Below are 14015 nucleotides of genomic sequence, written 5' to 3' on the forward strand. Positions count from 1 at the left end.
ACGTTGGGCTGCCCTTGAAGACTGTTCGGAAACTACAGCTAGTCCAGAATGCAGCGGCCAGATTGTTGACGCGGACCAGAAGGTCCGCTCATATAACACCTGTTCTGGCCCGTCTGCACTGGCTTCCTATTTGTTTCTGGGCTAGATTCAAAGTGCTGGTTTTGACCTGTAAAGCCCTACACGGCATGGGACCGCAATACCTGGTGGAACGCCTCTCCCAATATGAACCTACCCCTACACTGCGCTCAACATCTAAGGCCCTCCTCCGGGTACCATCCCATCGAGAAGCTCGGAGGGTGGTGACTAGAGCTAGTGCCTTTTCAGTGGTGGCCCCCGAACTGTGGAACAGTCTCCCCGATGAGGTATGCCTGGCGCCGACGCTACTATCTTTTCGGCACCAGTGGAAACCTTTTTATACTCCCAGGCATTTTAAAGTGTATTTTAACAGCATTTCTGTATTTTGGACGTCGTTTGGTTCTTTTGTTGTTTGTTTTGTTTCTTGATTTATTGTATTTATTGTATTTATATATTGTGCTGTTTTTTATCTTTTTGTACACTGCCCAGAGAGCCTCCAGGCTTAGGGCAGTATATAAATTAAATTAAATAAATAAATAAAATAAACTGGATGCAGTATTCAAGATGAGGCCTAACCAGTGCTGAATAGAGGGGAACTAATACTTCACGTGATTTGGAAACTATACTTCTGTTAATGCAGCCTAATATAGAATTTGCCTTTTTTGCAGCCACATTGCACTGTTGGCTCATATTCAGCTTGTGATCAATAATTCCAAGATCCTTCTCACATGTTGTATTGCTGAGCCAAGTATCTCCCATCTTATAACTGTGCATTTGGTTTCTTTTTCCTAAGTGTAGAATTTGCATTTATCCCTGTTGAATTTCATTCTGTTGTTTTCCGCCCAATGCTCCAGCCTATCAAGGTCCCTTTGAATTTTGTTTCTGTCTTCCACGGTATTAGCTATGCCCCCCAATTTTGTATCATTTGCAAATTTGATAAGCATGCTGTGTACCTCCTCATCCAAGTCATTAATAAATATGTTGAAGACTGGACATGGAGATGGTGATCTGAATGTGGGGAATCTTACATCAGTCCCTTTGTCATGGACAGATCACCGCTTGTTGAAGTTTAGACTTACTATGGCTTCTCCCCTCTGCAAGGGTGGGGGACCCATTAAGATGGTCCGCCCTCGGAAACTAATGAATCCGGATGGTTTTCAAAGGGCTCTGGGGAGCTTTCCGGCTGATAGGGCTGGCGCTCCTGTCGAAACCCTGGTTGAACTGTGGAATACAGAAACGACCCGGGCAGTTGACATGATCGCTCCTGCGCGCCCTCTCCTGTGTAGAGCTCATATGGCTCCATGGTACACTCCAGAGCTGAGAGCGATGAAACAATATAGGAGACGGCTTGAGTGCAGATGGAGACGGACTCCTGATGGATGCAATTATGCACTGGTAAGTGCCTATACCAAGTTGTATCTAGGGGCAGTGAGGGCAGCAAAAAAGTGTTACTTTGCTACCTCTATTAAAGCATCTATCTGCCGCCCAGCGGAGCTCTTTAAAATTGTCCAACGGCTATTACATTCTGGCCCTAGGGACATGGTAGAACCAACTAAGGTTCGCTGTAATGAATTTGCTAGGCACTTCCAAGATAAAATCTTTTGCATCCGCCAGGACTTGGACTCCAATATTACAGCAGTTGAATCATATGAGGTCTCCAGAACACAGCCTTGTCCTGATTTTTTGGATGAGTTTCAGTTGGTGCAGCTCGAGGACGTTGACAAGGTGCTTGGACAGGTGTGTGCAACCACTTCTGTGTTGGATCCTTGCCCCTCTTGGCTAATAAACGCTAGCAGGGATGGAACTGCTGGCTGGGCCAGGGAAGTGATTAACGCCTCATTGCGAGAGAGAGTGGTCCCTAACTGCCTGAAAGAGGCGGTAGTGAGACCACTTCTGAAGAAATCTTCCCTGGACCCAGAAATTGTTAATAACTATAGGCCGGTAGCAAATGTTCCATTTCTGGGCAAGGTCCTAGAACGAGTGGTTGCGGACCAGCTCCAGACACTTTTGGATGAAACCGATTATCTGGATCCATTTCAATCGGGCTTCAGGCCTGGTTTTGGCACGGAGACAGCCTTGGTCGCCCTGTACGATGACCTTTGTCGGGAGAGAGACAGGGGGAGTGTAACTCTGTTGATTCTCCTTGATCTCTCAGCGGCTTTTGATACCATCGACCATGGTATCCTCCTGGGGAGGCTCGCTGAGCTGGGAGTTGGAGGTACTGCGTGGCAATGGTTTTCCTCCTACTTGACGGGTCGTCTCCAGAAGGTAGTGCTTGGGGAGCATTGCTCGACACCCTGGACCCTCCAGTATAGAGTTCCGCAGGGGTCAGTTCTGTCCCCCATGCTCTTTAACATCTACATGAAGCCGCTGGGTGCGGTCATCAGGAGTTTTGGAGTGCATTGCCACCAGTATGCTGATGACACGCAGCTCTACTTCTCCTTTTCATCTTTTTCAGGTGAGGCTGTCAATGTGCTGAACCGATGCCTGGCTGCGACAATGGACTGGATGAGAGCTAACAAACTGAGGCTCAATCCAGACAAGACTGAGATGCTGTTAGTGGGTGGTTCTTCTGACCAGATGGTGGATGCTCAACCTGTCCTCGATGGGGTTGCACTCCCCCTGAAGGAACAGGCTCGTAGCTTGGGAGTACTTTTAGAACCATCCCTGTCACTTGAGGCTCAAGTAGCCTCGGTGGCACAGAGTGCTTTCTACCAACTTCGGTTGGTGGCCCAGCTACGCCCCTATCTGGACAGGGACGACCTTGCTTCAGTTGTCCACGCTCTGGTAACCTCTAGACTAGATTACTGCAATGCGCTCCACGTGGGGCTGCCTTTGAAGACGGTTCGGAAACTGCAGCTTGTGCAAAATGCAGCGGCCAGATTGTTAACACAGACCAGGCGGTCCGAACATATAACACCGGTTCTGGCCCGCTTGCATTGGCTGCCTATATGTTTCCGGGCTCGATTCAAGGTGCTGGTTTTAACCTATAAAGCCTTACACGGCTTGGGACCACGATACTTGATGGAACGCCTCTCCCGATATGAACCTACCCGTACACTGCGCTCAACATCGAAGGCCCTTCTCCAGGTGCCTACGCAGAGGGAAGCCCGGAGGATGGTAACAAGAAAAAGGGACTTCTCAGTGGTGGCCCCCAAATTATGGAACAATCTCCCTGATGAGGTACGCCTGGCGCCAACATTGTTGTCTTTTCGGTGTCAGGTTAAGACCTACCTCTTCTCCCAGGCATTCTAGCGTTTTAGCATTTTAGTATTGTAGCATTTAGTATTTTAGTATTTTTAGTATTTTACTATTTTAGTTTAGTATAGGTTTATTTGGAAATTTAATGAGTTATGTTTTAAATTGATTAATGTGTGGTTTTAAATTGTATGTTGATATTTTGATGTTGTGAACCGCCCAGAGAGCTTCGGCTATGGGGCGGTATAAAAATTTAATAAATAAATATAAATAAATAAATAAATAAGACCACTGGGCCCAGGACCAAGCCCTGTGGTACCCCACTCATTACTTCCAACCAGTTTGAGAAGGAACCATTGATAAGCACTCTTTGAGTACGATTCTGGAGCCAACTGTGGATCCATTTGATATTTGTTCCATCCAGCCCACATTTAGCTAGCTTGCTAATCAGAATATCATGGGGCACTTTGTCAAAAGCTTTGCTGAAGTCGAGATATATTATGTAGGTAGGTAGCTTCAACTCAATCTCCTTCTAATAGCTAGAGACACCAAAGAATGTAAGGCATGTGCTCTGCCATTGCGTCTTGCCCACCTGTAAGACACTGGGGAGTGCAATTCAAACCAGGGTCTCCAACAACCAGTCTTCAATGCCTTAGCTCCTGCACCACCAGCACTCTGGCCCTTAATCAGGGCCCTTAAAGGGTCATTAACTCTGATCCTTAAAGGAAACTAGGAAGATTAGGCTCCGTAGATCAACAGCACCCTCTAGACTGCAGTTGTTGCTGTTGTTTAGATTTCTTAGCAATCTTTCACCATGAGGTTCCAGGGTGGGCTACAACCATTTTAAAATACAATATTAAAATCAATAAAAACAAATTACTGGATAAGAGGATAAGGTAGGTCCTACAAAATTTCATGCATCAAAGGCCAGGGTAAGGAGGTTTATTTTCAGCATATGACAAAAACTACATAATGAAGGTGCCATCTATGCTTAGGGACTGCCACAGAGAACACCCTCTCCCAGTCAGCCAGCCCAAACTTCTGAGGGTTTCTTCTGTTGAACTTAATACCCAAGAGGGTCTGTGTAGGGAAGAAGACTGTCTTTTAGATATTTGGGGCCTAACTCATTTATTGCTTTAAATATTCAGTTCCCATTTGAACATAGTCAGCTGATGCCCCTCACCCCCACAAACACACAAGCCAACTGAGACACACCAAGTCCTATAAAGCCCTGATATCCAAGTTAGATTCTTAGTTAAAGAGACATGTGGGGGTTCAAGTTTTCTTTGGCCAAAACAGAAGGCATTGTGTTTACTAGGAGAAAGGTCCCTTAAGGGACTATACTTCTTTGTGAGGGGGCAGGGTAGAGCCACATTGCCTCAAGTTTCAAGTTTTACTTATTTGTTTATTTAATTTGTATCCCGCCCTTCCTCCCAGCAGGGGTTATTTTTAAAAAAAAAAATACAAAATTGACTTCGAGGTAGCACATGTTGTATATAATAGATGCAAAGTGTGATTGAATCTGATGAAGAGCATTTCAAATAGAACATGGTGCAGGTCAGATAGGAAAACACTCTTGATGTTCTATTATGTGTTTATTGGACCAATTCCCCTGCCTCACTTGCTTGATGCAAAAACTTACTATCAATCTGTTAGGTAATGGCAGTCCTGGAGCCCCAGCCTGTCTTGGAGCTTGGCCAAAGCTTGACACACACCCTCCCAGGAAGTGGTGAAATCTGTTCACTAGAAGTGAATAAGGATGGAATCACCATCCTCTGAAAGCATGGTTGCTACCAAAAACAAAGATCACATGGGTGAACCTCCACATCACCTGGGGAACTTGTGTGAACCAACTTCCTCTGATCCGTCAGCAGTACTCACCACACTAGTGCAACTGCTCTTCACTGCACAAACACAGTGAAAATCACCACTACATCTTTCCTTATGGTGCTGTGCCCATACAGTTCTGATTTCTAGTGCATCTAGAGAACTATGTTCTTAGCCTGACCAGATGCAAAAGAGGTCAAGGTAATTATTTTAGCAGATGTGAAAAAGAAGGAACATTTGCAGGTAAAGCTCTTCTCTTCCCAGAATGACAAGTTGCAGATGTTAGAAGTCCCACTTCCAAATTAGCTATTTAATTAACCTTTAAAATATACCAAAGTTAAAGGTGCCCTTTCCTTCTTTGCACCTTGTCACCCAATATGAATCAGCTCAGAACGGTCCAAGAAAACTAATCAATGATCTTTAAGAAGCTCCAAGAATCTTAATTCAAGCCCCAACATTGTTCTTTACATGGCTGGGTGCACGATATTATTCACAATGCAATTCAGTATCATTTTGTTTTGAAGCAAATCTTGAGGTAGCTGGCAAATGCTTGTGCCATTTTTTTCCCCAAAGGAAATTATCTAAGAACCCACATAAAACGCTTCCTCTTCTATTTCTATACAGTAACTACTGTAATAGTTCTCTTTGTCCCTACGTACTAGTCGCTGTATTGTTGCATTTAGGGTTCTGACCATGTTTCTATCACCTTTTGCTTTCCTTCTCTCCTTAACTATTTTAAGAGTTTCTTCAGTCATCCACTGAGGTCTTTTTGTCTTTTTAACTAGAGGTATTTGTGATGTTTATGTATTAGTGTATATATGGTAAGTGCTGTTTGTATAGGAGATAAATACCAAGGCTGAAGGGTAACAAATGGTGGCAGCGGTGAAGAGAATAACACAAGTATTCAGAGCAAACCAGGATTATCTGCATTGATACAAAGGGATTGGGACAGCTTAAGCACGCAGTCACAGAGGTAACCTGATAGAGAGACTCAGGCAGAGTCTCTGGGAATACGGGTTATAGGACGTGACTGGTGGTGCTGCCTAGCAGGGGGATCTGTTGAGATCTGTGCTAGAGCGGGGAGAGAAACCATAAAAAAGGACAGTCCGGACTGGTGGAGTCCCTGGTGGTGCCTAGTGACAGGCAGTAACCACGAGCAGGTAGGAACCTGACAGGGAGAGCAAGGGAAGGGCGCCACATGTGGTGGCAGTAGCGGTGGGATACGAACAAAGGAGACTACATCACTAGAGAATCCCTAACAGTGGTGTGGCAAACAGAAATAACAAAACAAGATTACTTGTGAGAGTGACTGGCAAAGAGTGTGTGGCAAAGAGTGAGTGAACTCAAACACCATGGCTGAATACATAAAAATGAAAAGAGAGGAGCTGGTGGAGAAGTGTATAACATTCAATTTACCTCACGAGGGTAAAGGGGTAGATGAATTGAGGGTAGCACTTATAGGATTTGCAACTGCCCAGCAAAAACAACCTGTCAGGGAAGAGACCCCAGAAGGATACTTAAGCAATCCCACTTATATAGAGTATTTGAGAGAGAAGTTAAGATGGGAGGCTGAGGAAAAAGACAAACAGCGAGAGTTAGAAACTGAGAAGTTGAAGATGGAAACTGAGAGATTGAGGATGGAAACTGAGAGAATGAGAGTGGATGCTGAGATACAAGGGGAAAGATTAAAATTGGATAGAGAGAAATTTCGCTCTGAGGAGACAAGGAAAGACAGAGATGGAGCAAAAATAAAAATTACTCCAAAGGACTTTGCTGTGTATGAGCCTGGTCAAGATCCTCAAATTTATCTCACAACCTTTGAAAAGGCAGCTCAGTTGTGGGGGCTACCTGAAGATAAATACATGCAGTATTTATCAAACCTGATCAAAGGGGAATTGGCAGAGGTATACCAATATTTCCCCTCAGACAGGCCCGTCACCTATGCTGAGTTTAAAGAGGCAGTATATAAAAGATTCAGACTGGGACCTGACTATTTTAGAAAGTTATTCCGAAACTGTCAGATCCAAGCAGGGAGGTCTTTTGTTGAACTGGGAGCAAAGCTGATGGATATATTTGGAAAGTGGATGAGTAGTGCCAAAGCTCAGTCAGTGGAAGAGGTGAAAAGCCTCATGATACTGGATCAATTATACCATCAGTTACCACCAGAAATAAGGCTCCTGGTCAAAGACCGTTCCCCTACATCGGTGCAGGAGGCCGCAGAGATGGCGGATCACATCAATGATGGAAGTAGTGAAAGAGAATTTGAGTCAAGCACAGGAGAAGCAAAGTTACTGGTATGACAGAACAGCCAGGGAACGTGTGTATGATGTGGGAGATATGGTTATGGCGTTCATACCCAGGAAACATGACAAATTACAGGCTAGCTGGGAAGGACCATATACCATAAGAGAAAGGCTTGACACAGTGACATATGTAATCACCACAGACCAATTAAACAAAAGCAAAGTGGTTCATGTAAATATGTTAAAGCCTTACCATACCAGGGATGCAAAGGTGTTGCAAGTTACCTTATTCCCTGAGGGAAGTGGGCCTGAACTTCCGGATTTGGTACAGGAAAGCAAAGACAAAGGAGGGGTAGATCAATTGGAATGGTCAGAGGAGGTGCAGGAGGAAGTAAGAGAAGAGATTCTGAGAGTGTTGAAAAACTATGGGGATCTCTTTAGCAATAAACCTGGCCGAACCAGTATAGCCAAACATTCCATTGATACTGGAGATCATGCCCCAATGAGATCTATGCCATACCGTGTGAATGGGAAAGTTTTGAGTGAGATCAAAAAGGAGGTCGAAGATATGCTGGAACTAGGAGTGATCAGGGAATCTATCAGTCCCTGGGCCTCAAGTATTGTCCTGGTTCCGAAAAAAGATGGAACGACAAGATTTTGCATTGATTATCGGCTAATCAATAAAATTACGGTCCCAGATGCGTATCCTATGCCCAGGGTAGACGCAATGTTAGAGTTATTGGGGGCAGCAACCATTATCTCTACGTTAGACCTCTGTAAAGGATTTTGGCAAATGGAACTAGACGAGCAATCCAGAGCCAAAACTGCCTTCAGTAAACCAGATGGGTTATATGAGTTTGTGACCTTACCCATGGGACTAAAGAACTCACCAAGTTCGTTTCAAAGGCTAATCAATACTGTGTTGCAAGGCATGGTAGATTTTGCAGTGGCCTATATCGATGACGTGGCCATTTTTAGCAAGTCGGTGCCTGAGCATGTCCAACACCTGACAACAGTATTAGAGGCATTAAGAAAGGCAGGCCTCACAATAAAAGCTAAGAAATGCCAGTTTGGGTTGAAGGAGGTGGTCTATTTAGGACATAAGGTGGGGAGTGGGAAAATCACCCCCTTATGGAGCAAGGTGGAGGCAATACAAGCGTGGCCTATCCCCTTAACCAAAAAGCAAGTTAGGGCATTTCTAGGTGTGGCTGGTTTTTATAGGAAGTTTGTGGAAAATATTGGGGAAATCGCAACCCCCTTGCATGAATTGACAAAGAAAAAGTGTTCTGAGCGTGTGGTATGGACGGATGAATGTCAGAAGGCTTTTGATCTGCTGAAGCAAGCCTTGTGCCAAGGACCCATATTAATAGCACCAGACTATGAGCAACCATTCATCGTGGCTACAGATGCGTCAGACCTCGCGCTGGGAGTCGTCTTGCTGCAGGAGAGAGAAGGCACCAGACATCCAGTGGCGCATCTGAGTCGCAAGCTGACGCCGAGGGAGAAAAACTATTCGTCGGTCCAAAAGGAGTGCCTAGCGGTCGTGTGGGGACTGAATAAGTTGCGCCCATACGTGTGGGGACAAAGATTCACGGTAACAACGGATCATCGGGCCTTGTTATGGTTACAGACTATGAAAAACCACAATACTATGCTGCAGAGGTGGTGCTGGGCCCTACAAGACTATCAAGTGGACTTCCAGTTCATCAAAAGCAAGGACAATGTATTGGCCGATGGACTGTCAAGGCAGGTGGCTGGGACTGCAGTGACGTGACCAGACGGAGAAACAAAGAAAGACATTTTCCCCAGAGAGACTTGTTTTATTTGTTAACGCGGCGTATGAATCCTGGAACAGGAATAATACTCTGCCGTTATTTTAAGGGGGGGGGAAATGTGATGTTCATGTATTCGTGTATATATGGTAAGTGCTGTTTGTATAGGAGATACATGGTAAGTGGAATGAAAGAGGAGGGGGGAGTGAATGGGCAGTAGAATGCTGGATGATTGGCTGAGTGTTTAGAATGGCTGAGAGTATAAATGGAAGGATGACAGTTAAATCTGGGTGGACGGTGAACATGAGTGGGTTGTTTTGGTGGGTTTTTGAGAGGAGATTGGGTGGAGAGTTGGTGGATGTGAGGAGAGTGTGGAGTTCGGATTAATACTAAGACCAGTACCTCAGGAATAGATGAAACCATATGCTTAAGTGCCTTTATAAAGTAATCTTGTTATCTCTGTTATTTAATAAATATATTTGGTTTACCAAAGGCCTGATCCTTGGCTGGGGTTCCACAGACCAGAAGGGAGGGTAAGGTAAATACCAAGGCTGAAGGGTAACAAATGGTGGCACCACAAGTATTCAGAGCAAACCAGGATTATCTGCATTGATACAAAGGGATTGGGACAGTTTAAGCACGCAGTCACAGAGGTAACCTGATAGAGAGACTCAGGCAGAGTCTCTGGGAATACAGGTTATAGGATGTGACTGGTGGTGCTGCTTAGCAGGGGGATCTGTTGAGATCTGTGCTAGAGCGGGGAGAGAAACCATAAAAAAGGACAGTCCGGACTGGTGGAGTCCCTGGTGGTGCCTAGTGACAGGCAGTAACCACAAGCAGGTAGGAACCTGACAGGGAGAGCCAGGGAAGGGCGTCACAGTATTGTCTTTTGGCATTCTTCCCTGATAATGTCTCTTGCTTCACCCCATAGTTCTTCCGGTTCTCTGTCAACTAAGTTTAAAGCCACAAACCTGTTCCTTATTTGATCTTTATATGCTTCTGGGATGTTATTTAAATTGTATTTTGGCATAATGATTGCTTGTTGTTCTTCTTTAGCTTTACTCTGATTTTCGATATGACCAGTTCATGATCTGTACCACAGTCTGCTCCTGGTCTTGTTTTTGCAGAAAGTATGGAACTTCTCCATCTTCTGTTACCAATTATATAATCAATTTCATTCTTATACTGACCATCTGGTGATGTCCACGTGTACAGTTGTCTCTTCAGTTGCTCAAAAAATGTGTTCACAAAAAACAAATTATTGGCTTCACAGAATTCAATCAGTCTTTCTCCTGCTTCATTTTGGTCTCCTAAGCCCCATTTCCCCACAATTCCTAGTTCGTCTCTGTTCCCTACTTTTACATTCCAGTCCCCCATGATTATCAGAAGATCTTGTTTTGGTGTGTGATCAACTTCCTCCTGTACTTCTGCATAAAATCTCTCCAATTCTTCTGAGTTTGACATTGGAGTGTAGACTTGGATGATGGTTATGTTAATAGGTTTCCTGTTTAATCTCATTGATATCACTCGCTCAGACCTTGCGGTGTAGTTCCTAATTGCTTTTGCTACATCACTTCTCACTATTAAAGGAACCCCATTTTTTCTTAATTTCTTATTTCCTGCATACAATATTTTGTAGTTGCCTGATTGAAAATGTCCCATTCCAGTCCATTTTAATTCACTCATGCAAGTATTGTAATGTTGATACGTTCCATTTCTTGCTTGACAATTTCTAACTTTCCCTGATTCATGCTTCTCAAATTCCATGTTCCTATTGTGTGCATCATACAACTCTGGACTCTGCTTTTGCATCTGTGTGCATCAGCCTCTGGGCTTCCTTTTGGCTTTGACCCAGCTGTGTCATTAGCCACAGTGCTATTCGTTCTTGTCCGTTGTTCTTCCCCAGTAGCGGGTCGTGTTTTGGATAGTCTGTTCGTAGGGTTTTCATGGTAAGAGGTATTTAGAAGTGGTTTACCATTGCCTTCCTCTGAGTCTGGATGCATCTTAGTCTGGTGTCTCAGCTTTGAGCAATCTGCCTTGGGTGCCCCTGCTAGGAGTCTAGCCTCTTGGTCTAGACTCCTGCTCTCAGCTTCTTCAACACTCTCAAACCCCCTCACTACGTTAAGGTGTGCATCCTAAAGGGGGATGGGGCGGTATATAAATGTAATAGATAAATAAATAAATAAATTTACTTAACCTGTCTCTGGCTTCTGATACCACCTGAATGATCCTTAATTGTGATCTGTTTTTATTGTGGATTGAATGGTTTTTTAATTGTTTTGTAATGAATTATTTTAACATACAGTTGATATTATTTTGATGAGATACAATATACAAATATTAGAAATAAATAAATAACAAAACTTTTAAAATTATCGTAACATGGTGCAGACCTGAGTGGGAGTTGATTGCATACTATTAGTGATACCATGGTCCACTATGCATGCAGCTGAATTCCTCACAGTGCCCCAGTCCACACTGGCATTGATAACTGGGGAAAAGAATTGCATTTTCCCAGGGACAATAAACTTGAGCATTAGGAAAATGAAACATTCTTAGAAGTAGAATACTCTAGATATTGGACACCACAACAAATCAGCATTCCTATAAATTTGTTGCTCAATAAGCTAGTCATCTTAAAACATATCAATCCTCAAATGTATCTGTTCCAAATATTGTTAAGTACAGAAAGTAGAAGAGACCCATGCTTTAATACTATATTCTGATCAATGTGGCTTTATGGATTACCAATGTGGGAATGTAAACAACAATAATTTAAGCATCAATAGTAAAAAAAAAAGTTCAGTATCTTCATGTAAGAAAAATTTGGGAACAATGATGTCTAAAATGTCAAGTTTTACATTTCAAGCAACATGTTCTGCAAGTAGTACTAACAAAACATTTCAAATCAAGAACCATTTCAAAGCTAATGTACTGTTGTTTTTCCTGTTGCACAATAAGATCTGATAACATTTCAGTTGCAACAAAAGCAAAATTCATGGACTTGCCAGCTTTGTTCTTAAACACTCATTCATAATACAAAATACAACACTTTCCCAGCGATAACTCCCAGTTGCCAAAACATCTACAGTTGAATGATTGAAAAGCATCCAGGTGGATTTGTCTAATGAGTGAAGAGCAATTATACTGTATGTAAAAAACAGTAATTACTCTGATGGACTCATATGAATAGGCTCTGCAGGGACAGATTCTGTTTTACCAATGAAATACCAGAAGGGAGCCAAACAAGCAAATGTTATCCTTAAGCATCTCAACATTTGCTTAGGCACATATGCACTTAGTGGGTTTACCATGCATGCATAAACTCAATTGTGTAAGGAAGGAGCTAACACAAGTTTAGCTTTATATTCATAATTTCTTCCTTTTTTATGTAAATTTGCTTGTTGTAGTTATGTGCCTCCAAGTCGACTCCGACTTATGACAACCCCATGAGTCAGCGACCTCCAATAGCATCTGTCGTGAACCGCCCGGTTCAGATCTTCTAAGTTCAGGTCTGTGGCTTCCTTTATGGAATCAATCAATCTCTTGTTGGGCCTTCCTCTTTTTCTATTCCCTTCTGTTTTTCCAAGCATTATTTTCTTCTCTAGTGAATCATGTCTTCTCATGATGTGTACGAAGTATGATAACCTCAGTTTCATAATTTTAGCTTCTAGTGACAGTTGTGGTTTAATTTGTTCTGACACCCAATTATTTGTCTTTTTCACAGTCCATGGTATGCGCAAAGCTCTCCTCCAACACCACATTTCAAAGGAGTTGATTTTTTCTCTTATCCACTTTTTTCACTGTCCAACTTTCACATCCATGCATAGAGATCGGGAATACCATGGTCTGAATGATCCTGACTTTAGTGTTCAGTGATACATCTTTGCATTTGAGGACCTCTTCTAGTTCTCCCACAGCTGCCCTCCCCAGTCCTAGCCTTCTTCTGATTTCCAGAAAACATGAACTGCCACCACCCAGCTCCATTAAAATCTTGGTAACAAAAGGACTTCATTATTTGGGAAAGTTTGAATGCAAGTTGCCAGGCACTTTCAGTTTGACCTGTTCACTCAGGAGGAGGCAGTGCTTTGGGAAAGCCAACAGATTTTGACTAGCCATAGAACAAATCATTGTAGAGGACTTGGGCAGACAAAAGGTATCCAAATGATAAACCAGCTATTTATGAAACAATCTACATTTAAAACATTTGTAGCATTGCAAGACAATTATCTGCCCCTGTCCTTGGCTGTGCTGCAATAAATGTGGATTTATTATTTTATTTATAAACCACTTCAAAGCCTAAAGACATTGAAGTGGTATACAACAAGATAAAAATAAGAATACAAAACAAATATAAACCCTAAAAACAATAAAACTATTTCTACAGATGCGTATAACACAGTATTGAGAGCATGTTTGGTCCTGATATGCGTATTGCATCTCAAATCAAGAAATTCTATCAACTTTACATTACTTAGGCTAAGGGGAAATGTCAAAGCTACATAATTTCTTAGCAACATAAAAGAAAAACCAACCAACTCCCACCACTAGATAAAACCAAACACCCTGATGTTTTGGAAGAGGGCAGTACATAAATACTTTTACAAATAAATATAAATAAATGTCCTAATGATTCAGAATCTAGAAGTTGAAATAACCACTGTATTTTTTTGTAATTATTTTTTGTTTATTATGTTTTTTAGTCATTTTTGTTCATTAGAAGAGTCAATGGGAAATGCTCTTTATATACTTCAGGAAGGAAATGGCAAACACATGCATCTCTAGCCAGTATGACTCCACTGCAAACTAGGGATGGGATCCGTTGTCTGGTGCCTGTTTGAAAGCATTCCATCAACTGAACAGGCTGACATTGATTCAAGTTCATTCTTTATCTGCTATC

General features: G+C 42.8%; 1 protein-coding gene across 10 annotated transcripts in view; it reads right to left on the reverse strand.

The window, feature by feature from the left end:
* EPB41L4A (erythrocyte membrane protein band 4.1 like 4A) overlaps positions 1 to 14015 on the reverse strand; it is a 160282-nt gene that overhangs the window by 55937 nt on the left and 90330 nt on the right. The gene's annotated exons all lie outside the window — the stretch shown is intronic.

This window comes from Rhineura floridana, chromosome 1, assembly GCF_030035675.1.
Source record: "Rhineura floridana isolate rRhiFlo1 chromosome 1, rRhiFlo1.hap2, whole genome shotgun sequence".
In the NCBI taxonomy this organism is placed as follows: Eukaryota; Metazoa; Chordata; class Lepidosauria; order Squamata; family Rhineuridae; genus Rhineura; species Rhineura floridana.